At 35.0% G+C, this 11,715-nt stretch overlaps 1 pseudogene; it reads right to left on the bottom strand.

Moving 5' to 3' along the window:
* Positions 1-6,970: 6,970 nt before the first annotated feature.
* Positions 6,971-7,392, bottom strand: LOC112300546 (ribonuclease P protein subunit p20-like; annotated as a pseudogene).
* Between the last annotated feature and the right edge of the window lie 4,323 nt (positions 7,393-11,715).

Below are 11,715 nucleotides of genomic sequence, written 5' to 3'. Positions count from 1 at the left end.
AATCCTAAACTTAAATGTAAATTATAAAACTGTAAAAATTTTAGGAAAAAAATCTTCAGAATCTAAAGCTAGAGGATGAATTCTTATAGTTGAAGCCAAAGCACAATCCATAAAAGAAAAACTGATAAATTAAACCTCATCAAATTAAAAACTTTTCCACTGAAGACTTTTTAAAGGAATTTAAGAGAAATTTGGAGAAAACATATGCAAGCCACACAAAAGACTAGTATCTAGAATACATAAAGAACCAAAATAAGTAACTGGATTATATTTAAAAACACTTAAAATTCAACAGTAAAGAATAATACAATTAGAAAATAGGCAAAAGAGGAATAGATATTTTACGGAAGGGGATGTATAAATGAAAAATGAATTTTGCCACCTACATACCACCAAAGAGGGTAACTGATAGCACATGAAAAGATGTTCAACATGATTTGCTATTAGAGAAATGAAAATCAGAATCACAATGAAATATTACTATACACATATCCAAAGGGCTGAAATTAAAAATAATTGCAATACCTGTAATAGCATAATCAATAAAATATTTTTAAATAAATAAATTAATTAAATGATTACAATACCAAATGCTGGCAAGTATGCAGAGAAACTGAATCGATCATACATTGCTGGTGGAAATATAAAATAGTACAGCCACTATGGAACATTTTGGAAGTTTTTCATAAAACTAAACATGCAACTATTATATGACTCAGCAGTTACACACTTGAACATTTATCCCACAGAAATGAATGCTTACATTCATGCAAAAACACATAACAAACGTTCATCACAGCTTTGTTTGTACTGGCTAAACACTGGAAACAACCCAGAGGTCCTTCAGTGGTGAAAGGGTAAACAAACTGGGTCCCATGCACCATGGAATACAACTCTGCAATAAAAAAGAATGAAGTGATGATACATGAAATAACTTGGATAAGTCTCCAGGGAATTACGCTGAGTGAAAAGACAATTCCAAAAGGCTTTATACTATAAAATTCCACTTATATAACATTCTAGAAATGACAAAAGAATGGAGATGGAGACCAAATTAGTGGTCATTAGGGACTAAGGAAGGGTGGGGGGAACCTAGAGGGCTTGGTTTTAAAGGGTACAATAGGTAACTTTATAGTGGTGAAACTGTTTTGTATCTTGCCTGTGATGGTAGTTACATATAGCAGTGAGACATGCGACAAAATTGCATGCAATTAAATGCACATATACACAAATGCGTGCATGTAAACTAGGGAAATCTGAGTAAGATACATAGATTGTAGCAATGTCAATTTTCTCATCACAGTATTTGTGTGATAGCTTTACAAGGTATCACCATGGGGAGAAACCAGGTAAAGGCTACATGGGATCTCTCAGTGTTATACGAATCTTTAATAATTTCCAAATAAAAATTTAATTACACTTTTAAAATCTTCTCCATACATTAAAAGTAGCTTTCAAATATTGTTCCCACCCCCTTTTATTGAGCAACTTTCTCTGTGATATTTTAATGTATAATTTATTCAACAAATACACATTAAGTAACCACAGAAGTATATACTAACTTTGTACTAGGCACTTTGGAACTAAAGTAAGACTTGACTTTGGCTACAATAGAACACTTACTGAGAAGATACTAATGGTCAATTTCTACCTGAAAGTGTCTTCAAGTTAACTATACAAGTACCGCAAAATATATTACAGCTCTGTTGTATAAATTCTATAACTCACAAATACTATAGAATAGCTTATTTTAAAATGCTTTGGACAGAGCTCCAGACATGAGCTCTGGATTCAGAATGCCTGGCTTTGAATTATATCTTTTTAACCTACCAGCTGTGATAATTTAGGCAAGTTAATAAACTCCTCTATGCCTTGTTTTCCTAATCTGAAAAAATGGGATAGTAAAGCACCCATCTCAGTTCCTGTGAGGATTATTTATTTATTTTAAAAAAGATTTTATTAACTTATTTTTAGATGAGGGGAAGGGAAGGAGAAAGAGAGAAAGAGAAGCATAAATGTGTGGTTGCCTCTTGCATGCCCCCAACTGGAGACCTGGCCTGCAACCCAGGCTTGTACCCAGACTGGGAATCGAACCAGTGACCCTTTGATTCGCAGACCAGCAGTCAATCCCCTGAACCATATGAGCCAGGGGTCTGTGAGGATTATTTAATGTAAACAGCCTGGAACTGAGTAAGCACTGAATTGTTTTGTTGTCATATGTAGTAATGATTGTAAAAGAACAGAATGATCCCATGTTCTCAGCTATTATTAAAAATATTAAAAATTAAGAAATCATATCTATAAGCATAACCATGCACATATTTAGACATTATTTAGTTGGTTTTTGCTGTTTTCAAAGATTCTTAGGCTTCCATTTTTTAAAAATAAGTATACAATACTATAAATATTATGTATCTGGAGTTGTAGGTCACATTATTATCTTTCAACATATTTACTTAATTTCAATGATGAATAATGAACAGAAATATCATGAAAAAGATATTCAAAAGCTTAACCAGTGAAATATTGTTTACATGAGATCTTAAAAATGATATTGCTACCAGTAAAAGATGTGTATTCATAAAAGAGATAGAGAGCGAGCGAGCAATTATGTACGTCTTTACACATTCAAAACAGAAACATGTAGATTTCTTTTTTATTTTAGTATGAATGAATACTCCTTGAATTGGTCCCATTAAAGCCCGATGCCCCTTCAGTGCTTAGCATATGTTTTCTGTTTTCCCTCCAATTTATTTTTTCCTTTTTATTACGTTAGCCCCCTTTCTTTTCCTCTTTTCCGCTTATAGAATTATTTGTCCAGAGAAGTAATATGTGTGAATAAAAATATGCAATGGATCCTGAGAACACTTCATAACCTTCTTTATTTTCAAACTCTTTGGAAATCATTGCTCCTATTATTTGATAGGTGAGTAAAATGTGACTATATTTTATGAAAAGAATCATGTTACCTGCACTGGTCACGTTATTTTTTAATTTGTATTTTCCAACGGCAAGTACTATGTGAAAGTTGCTATTTTACTTGTCATCACAAGTAGATATGGTAAAGGCCTATTAGGCTCTTAATCGACTCAACCACTGTATAAAATTACTCCCGGGGGTATTTTTTTTAATGCTGTTTCCAGGCTGGTTTTGAATAACTGAAGTGCTCACACTTCCCATGGGAGGATATTTCACAGCGTTATTTTAGTATGAAAACATTTTCCCCCAAACTGTATTTCTTTAACATTTCTGTTATTATATTACAATATTATCTTATTTCTCATTAGTCCTCTTAACACATTCTGCTTTGATTATTATAGAGTCCTCATTAAATTATCTCATGACCAACTAATAAGTACAGGATCTGGCACAAATGACACCACTTTTTTATTACAATATCTTTTGTTACAAAATCATAAGCATGTAATTCTGTAACACAACAGTATCACATTCAAGCACACCATATGATGTTTTAGATGAAATGTTCAAATTAAAAATATAAATGATTACACCCATCTTATTACCCTACAAACCACAGTCAAGCAGGCGTTACTTCTGCCAGACCTTGTATTTTATTATAATATTTCCCATAAAATAATTTTGTGTTCAATAATTTGTCTGCTTTAAAATGTCTTTCTCTCAGAAGCAGGACAAATGGGTAAGGTGTACATTCTCGCCTGCTGAATGCAGCTGGGATAGTTTTACACTCAGGAGCATCGGGCTCTGGTAGAGGTTCTCAGGCACAGAACAGGTGAGGGTTTAATAATGTACCAGGCTCTGTGGTAGGAACTGACATACAGCTTCATTTGCTTCCTGGTCCTGTGGGCCCAAATTACGCCAAGCAGCCAGGGTCCAGAGCCCTTGAAACCCTTCTGGCTGGGCTGCTCTAGTGGGAAACGAAAGCCTCCCTCCTGAATTACTGGGCACACAGATGATACATATTTTTTGTTTGGGTATTTTTAGAAAGATCTGATCTTATGTTTCTCAAACAAGAGTCATCTAAAGCAATGTTTACCAAAGTAAGTGGTGATCCATTTGTGGGTCTTAAAATCATTTTACTGGATCATAGACTTAAAAAGCAAGTAAAAATGTAAAACTTAAGGCACAGTTTTGATGCCACTCTTTCAGTTATCTTGTGTTTATATATACACACGTGTATTAGGTAAAAAAAAGAAAAATACAGGACAGAATCTGTTTAATCTGTTAATCTGCTCCATAGGAAGTCTGAATAGAGGAACAGTTTTTATTGATTGATTGATTTACAGTAGAGAAGATTACAGCATGAATATAATTTGTGGTGGGAAAAAAGCCTGGTAGACAAAGAGATCTAAAATGTTAGAAAAGAATAAATAATAGAACAAGATCTTAGAAATGGTCAGACGTGGTCAAAAACTAAGTGAAGCATTTGTTTATGCGTGGAGAGGATGTTGGTTTTTGTTTTTTGCTTTTCCTTCTCCTCAGTTTGGAGGAAATCCAGTGAAAATGGGTGTAAGTCCCGGTAAGTGTTCAGGTATAGCCAGAGAGTTCAGATTCAAGGATCTTCACAAGATGGTGGCAGCCCTTTGTTAATTCACTTCATGTGGCTTATATTGTACAGATTGAACTACTTCTTCTTGCCCCAGTACGTGCCATGATTCCATTATGCTTTGTTCACTGCATTCTCTTTTCTCCAATCTCTTCTTGTTTAAAGCTTACACATTCTTCAAGGTCCAGAACAAATTACACCTCCTACCTGGAGCCCTTCTCACCCCACAATCTAGTTCAAGTGCGCTTTTCATTACCTAAAATTTACAGGTTACCTAGTTTATCTCCAGAATAGAACAAGTTAGAACCCTGGAGGGAAACAGCATGAGTTTTAAGTGCGACGGTGGAAGGTTTAGAGGAGAACCTTCCAGTCCTTTCATGGTCTGACAACATCAAAGAATCTTAGGGATAGTGGCGGGTTTTCTTTGGTTTAACCTGTCTCAGTAGTTTTAGAAAATATATTAAGTTACTCTAAAATTTAATTCATTGCACTGCTTTTGAAAGCACACATTTTAATCTTATATTAAATGTAAAATGTGTATTAGATTTGATTTGTCAGTAAGAAATCTTTATTTAATCTTTTTGTTTCTAAGTTTCCCAAAGGTAATTCTAAAATTATTAAATTATTTATATAGCATGTGAATTTTTATCAATATATAAAAGAATAAAAATAAGAAGAATAAGAGCAGTTGTATATTAACATAAAAATCATAAACAAGTAATGAGAAAAACCAGAATTTGGATTAAGTAGACTGACATTGCGTCCAAAGGTACAACCTTGGGCGTGTCACATGCTTTCTAGCCTTGAAGTAGGTTGTTGGGAGCATCAGTTGAGAAAGTTTCTATAAAAATGTGCTGTGAACCAAAGACTTGCAAAAGTATTAGTAAAGCTGTTTTAGGAGCATTCGTGTAAAAGTATGTCACGGTTTTTATTTGAAAAACTGTATTATAATTATGTTACACAATCACAAGTTTCACAGATTGAGAGTTATAAATTTTACAGAAATTCATATTGACAGCAATTTGGTTCTTACTACTAAGCACAAGTTTGACAATTAGAAGTCCCCTAGCAAATGTTTGTTAAATTAATAGTGAATAACTGGCTGTATCCTGAATCCTATCAAAATAATTAATTTTGCTTTTAAGCATCAGAGGTCTTTATTACACTTTAAAAATATACATATAGAATATTTTGTTCAGATTTTAGCTAATAGGTATTTAACTTTAGATTTTGATTCTAAGATCATTTTGCCTTTTGCTCATGCATATAAAATATTTTCATCAGAACTATTATAAAATTGATCATTTTTGTATGAATATGTTTGGAGGAATAGCTGCGATTATATGAGTTTAATCTGTTGATCAATTTTCTCTACACTAACCATTCATAATTTTGCCATTTTAATGTTAAACTTACTGAAATTATTTCATTAATATAATTTTTTTTATTATAAAGGTTTAAACAAGATTTGATCCATTGTTTTCTTGCCTAAATAAAGTGTTATCATTTTAACAAGATATTGGAATTTTCTTTGGTAACCATTATTTCTATCAGATCCAATGTGCTTGCATCAAGTTTTATATGTCAGTGTTATCCTAGGAATTTTATCTACTTGCAGATTTATTTGTCTGGTAGTATTTCAACCAGTCATGCTCATTAAAGTTTTAAAGACTGGAAGTTTATAATTATTTGTTGACTATTCTAAAAAGCTATATATAGAGTGATTGTCTTCAGATAGTTTAAGATTAAGCTAATGTCCAGGGCTGATATCTTGTATGGATAAGCCATTTTTTCCTTATTTTGTCAATCAATCTGTATCTTAGAACTATTTCTACTTCATTTTTTAGTATATTTATAATGTACCTTTCTTTCCTTAAGTCTGCAAAAGGAATGAGCTTAGTAGATATTTAAGTAGACATTTGAACACATATTTGGTCAATTTTTTGTGTTTCTGAGTAATATATGCTTAGGATTCTGTCCGTTTCTTTGAATAGCTAAGTTAATAGCTATTGGGTTGTCAGGCTTCTGCACTGTACTAAAGTTTATGATACAAGGTCCATTTTACAATCTACACTCTCTGTGAAGGCACTCAGGTTCCCCTCCTGCACCTAAACACTCCCCAAGTTTCCTCCCCTCTTTTTCTGATACACACAGACTTCACAGAGAGAGGCCATGACAGTGGGGTGGGTAGGCATTAACACAATTCGATACTTTTTATTGCCTAGGACAATGGCTGGTTACAGACCACAAAGATTCAGGAAGGCCTGTAGCTTGGGCCCAATGAGAGACACTCTCCCCCTCTCAGTTCAGAGTCCTTTAGGCTATGAATCGGCAAGTTTTTCCTTATATAGCTCTAGTAGGAGGTCCATGACCTACTCAGTACAAGGAGAGTCACACCTGAGCCTTGCTGAGGGTGGGTGGATGAGGTGAGCCAGACTCATTTTTTTACTTGAGTGTGACCCTGAAGACTTGGATGTGATTGGCCGAGTTGTTTCTGATGCGGGTCAGTGGCTCTTGTGTACCAGTCTCTGGTTCCAGCTCATCAACAACCTTCACAGTGGAGGTACTGGCAGCCACCTGCAAGGACCCGAAGCTGCCCACCTGAAGCTGTAAGGCAATGTAGATTGCACGGTTCATAGCCAGGCCGAAGCCATTAATGTAGATCTCAATGCACGCATTCTGATCCTGCGACCCCTGGTCTAGCAGCTTCTAGCCAGTTGGCCCTTAAAGTCAGTCTTCATGTTAACATAAATGTCATTGGGCCTCTGGGGCAGGCAGTGGGGCAAACACTTCTGAAGGGTGTACTCCACCAGATCCAGCTCAGCCTCGATGGCCCCACAGTGCTCTCGGTTTTCTGCCATGTTGCATGCCCTCCACACTGTTTGTGGTCTCCTTCAACACAAACGGACTTCCTGGAGGAAGCTGATTGATCAGAAGCCAGCAATGCCACTACAGCAGCCTCTGTCTAGATGGTCAAACATCGTGTCTGGGGGCAGCCTGGGAGTATCCCAGGGGCACCTGCCCTAAACCCCTGCCTGCAGCCTACCCGGCGTCCCAAGATGAGTCAGGCACCCAGGTCATGTGCCAGGGGTGGGGTCATTGGGGAACATCCGGCATCCAGGCCGCTCCAGTGGGGCACGAGGGGGGCAGGAGAGGTCGTTAGGGTCAGGCCAGCGGGAGTTGGCAGGAGCAGCCAATAGTGTCTTTTCAAAAAAATCTTCTCACAGGAAAAGTTGCTGCCACTGCACCTCTACTTCTTATCCCTCTTTGTCCCCTAGCACTCCGGCTAAAGCTGCTTGAGCAGATGTCACCATCCAGGATACTAATTGCCAAATCCAGTTGATTGTTCTTCTCTTCTCATTTAATCACTCTGCAGAATTTGACGCCAAATTATTGTTTCATTCCTAAAAATCATTCAATTCTTGCCATATGTGGCTATTCTCCTGATTTTTATACAGCTTCCTGCCTTTTCTTTTCCAGTCTCATTCACTGACCTCTCCACCTCCCTGGTCTTACGAACTGCACTGCATTTACAAAAACAGGATGTGGATGAGGACCCCATTTACGCTCTATTGTGTGTATACAGATAGACACATAGAGTATGAACATGTAAGCTGTGCTTATGTGTGAGATAAGTCTGAAAATATATATACCACAATGTTAGCAGGCAATGAAGGTATACTGAGTGAATTTTGCATGAATCATTTCTATAGACTTTCAATATTTTTGCAATTATGTGTAAAAACTGAAGTCAATAACAAATTTACAAATTATATCTATGTGCTCTTCCATTATACTTTCATGTTGATAATTCTCAAACTTCTCCCTCAAGCCCAGATATTTTTCCTCAATCCCAGGCCCAGAAGCCTGTAGTTGAACTCCCTTCTCATCCCCAGTCTTCTTTTGCTCAACAGTCCTCAAATCAGACTTTTTCTACTTATTTGTTGCAGCTTTATCTTTATGTTTGTAATTTCCCAAATGCAAAGTTTCATGTATTTATGTTTTCATTCCTAGTGCCTATCAGAGTGTCTTGTAAATAGAATATAGTTACTGAATTGGTTGAGTGAATATAATAATTTTTAAATTCTATATGGTTTAGGGAATTATTGAAGTTTTTAAGCAGATTTGTAATGTATAATTGATCTGAAATGTACAAAATGCAATGGAAATGGAGAGTTGAAAGAGAGAAGGCAAGTACAAACAGTCATAGAAACTCTAGGCACCAATGACAGAATCTTTCTGATGAAATGGTACCTCCAGGGAATAATATATATATTCCCTACATTCCTTGTACACTATGGCTTTCAAAGATGTACTACATCGTTTGGTATAACTGACTGAGGGTGTCCAGTGATTCTAAAATAAATCTTTGCTACCACCTTGTGGCTAAAAATCATTTACATTGTATAACAATGTTTAAGCTTTTCAAGACTGAGTATATAATTATCCATAATTAAATTCTTTGTTTTCTAAAAAGAAATACATTTCAACTTAACCCTTCAACATTTAAAAGTATTATTCTGCTGCTTTCATGCAAACTTCCTTTTCAATTTACATGGACTACTCTTTCTGGAGTTTAATATTGTTTTGTTTGTTGTAATATAAATATCTCTAAATTAATTTCTATACTTAATTTTTTGGTTTGATTTTACTCCAAATTATGCAGAGCAAAGAAAAACTTCAGTGATAATTTAATTGTGAATTTTCCATCTTTTAGCTATTTTCCTACTGAGTACATATAAACTCATTCATTTATTGTATTCAACAAATATTTACTGAATGTCTATCCAATGTCAGTCATTGTTCTAAAACTTCAGGATATAATAGTGAATAAAGAAACAAACTACCTGCTTTCAAGGATCTCACATTTTAGTTAGACATATAAAGTAAATTTCTCTGTCTTGATAGTCTTTAAAAACATTCTTTGTTATCCACAATTTAAAAACTGTGAAAGTTTCTTGTTTGGAAGGAAGGACAATATAAATGGGATTTCTTTTTAGAAAAAATGTAGTCTAGAGTCCTGGCTGGTGTGGCTCAAGTTGGCTGGAGTGTCATCCTGTAAACCGAAGAGTCACGGGTTTGATTCCTGGTCAGGGCACATCCCTGGGTTGCAGGTTCAGTTCCAGTTGGGGCACGTATGAGACACCCAATAGATCTTTCTCTTTCTCATTGATGTTTTTCTCCCTCTCTCTCACCCTCCTTCCTTTCCCCTCCTTCTAAAATCAATAAGCATGTCTTCAGGTTAGGATTAAAAAAAGAAAAAAAGAGAAAAATGTAGTCTAGAATAATCCAAAATTAGGAACATGCATATGAAATTTTAGAGAAACTGGACCTCTTAGTGATTGTTTCTGTATTTATAAGACTTTTAAAGTGGGCTACAAATAAATGAGTCAGCAACATATTTTAAAGTTTTGGTTAATTTATTCAAATCTATAAAACATTTCATTTACCCCTCACATGTACAATATAAAGAGCCTAACTAAGCTCTTTACTCCTCCCCCTTTCAGGTTTGGTAAGCATCTGAATGGCTGACTGGACTCTATCAGTCATTTTACACAATAGCACCAGGGAAGCCTGGGACTAGAGAGCGGAAGGTACGTGAGGCAGATGAAATGAGATGTTTTTGGTTCATCCGCAATGACTGGAATAAAATGGTGGCCCCAGAGAATGTGAGGCGGGGAACACAATGTGTTTGATTCTTACCTCCTGTTTTGTGATTTTAGTGACGCTATGTTGTGATGCTGTTAAAACTAATAAGGACACCATGTTAGAATGAAAAATTTTTAGAGTAAAAATAAATACGAATTTATTGTAAGAAAATGTACTTTACAATTTTGATGTGAGGATTTAATAAATTACTTGCATTAAGACTGCTGCCTATACTGGAAATTCAAAAATGAGTAACATTACTAAAGCTGAACTCTTCAAAGAGCAGCGTGTGTGCGCTAAAGCGTGTAAACATAAAGTATGTTTTTTAATATACAAAATGATCATCACTAGTCCTCTATTTATAATTTATTTTCAGCTTGGCTTTGTAGGGATAAGTTCTAATGTATTCTTGTTTATAATCTGTCTTTTAAAATTCCAGTTCACTGAGGACTTCAAAAGCTGAAGAGTTTTAAGCAATCTAAATTTATGAACTATTTTGGTTAAAGATGTTCAGCTTATTTTGAAAAAAAGTAACCAAATTTTGAGAGAATCTATCACAATATATGCAGTACTATTTGTAGGGCATTTATATTGATTTACAGAGTAATGAAATAAGTTCAGGACATTTCTAAAAGCTTGATTAATGCAGGAAACCTAAAAGAAAACATGTACTGCCACAATAAGGTTTTACTTTCTTTTTTATAATTTTGGTTTTCGTTCAACATAGGCTCTCCTCCACCAAATTCATTTTAGTTACTTAAAATTTTTTTTTTACTTGTATATTTTTATAGAGAGGGGAAAGGAAGGAGAAAGAAAGGGAGAGAAACATCAATGTGCAAGAGATACATCTATTGGTTACCTCTCTCATGCCTCCAACCAGAGACCTGGCCTGCAACCCACGCATGCACCCTGACTGGGAATTGAACCCACAACCTTTCAGTTTGCAGGCTGGCACTCAGTCCACTGAGCCACACCAGCCAAGATGGTTTATTGTTATAAAAAATGTTTTCAAATTCCCACAGAGTTCTATTTTAATTATTAGTACACCATCACAGCTTAAGTAAATACAATTATACATGTACCACCACTAATCCCAAGTACATTTTTGCTTCCTAAGTTGCTTAACTTCATAAGAAGATCATATGATGATATTGTGCTCCAAAAAAACTGGTATTCATATTGTTACAATAGAAACAAATAATTTTAATTTTAATGTAGAGCTTTTTAATTGAATTTACAATAGCATTTAATATAATATCAGATGTCCAATCTTTATAAAAACAACACAGAAATAGGAATAATGAAGTAGTATTTTTAAAAATGTTTAGAAAGCAAGTATGAACAAGAATTTTATATCCACTCAAGTCCTCCTTCAAGTTTCAGGTTAATATAAAAAGCTATTTTTAAACATGTAAGAACTCAGAGAATATTGTTTTCATAAGCTATTCCTGACAATTCTACTAGAAAACAAACTTCAGCTGTAAGACTGTAAGAATGAGGAAATTTCAGCCACAAGACTAGTGGTAAGCAATGGATATATT

This window comes from Desmodus rotundus, chromosome 5 (genome assembly GCF_022682495.2).
Source record: "Desmodus rotundus isolate HL8 chromosome 5, HLdesRot8A.1, whole genome shotgun sequence".
NCBI classification, from domain to species: Eukaryota; Metazoa; Chordata; class Mammalia; order Chiroptera; family Phyllostomidae; genus Desmodus; species Desmodus rotundus.
This window is presented reverse-complemented; position numbering and strand designations above follow the sequence as displayed.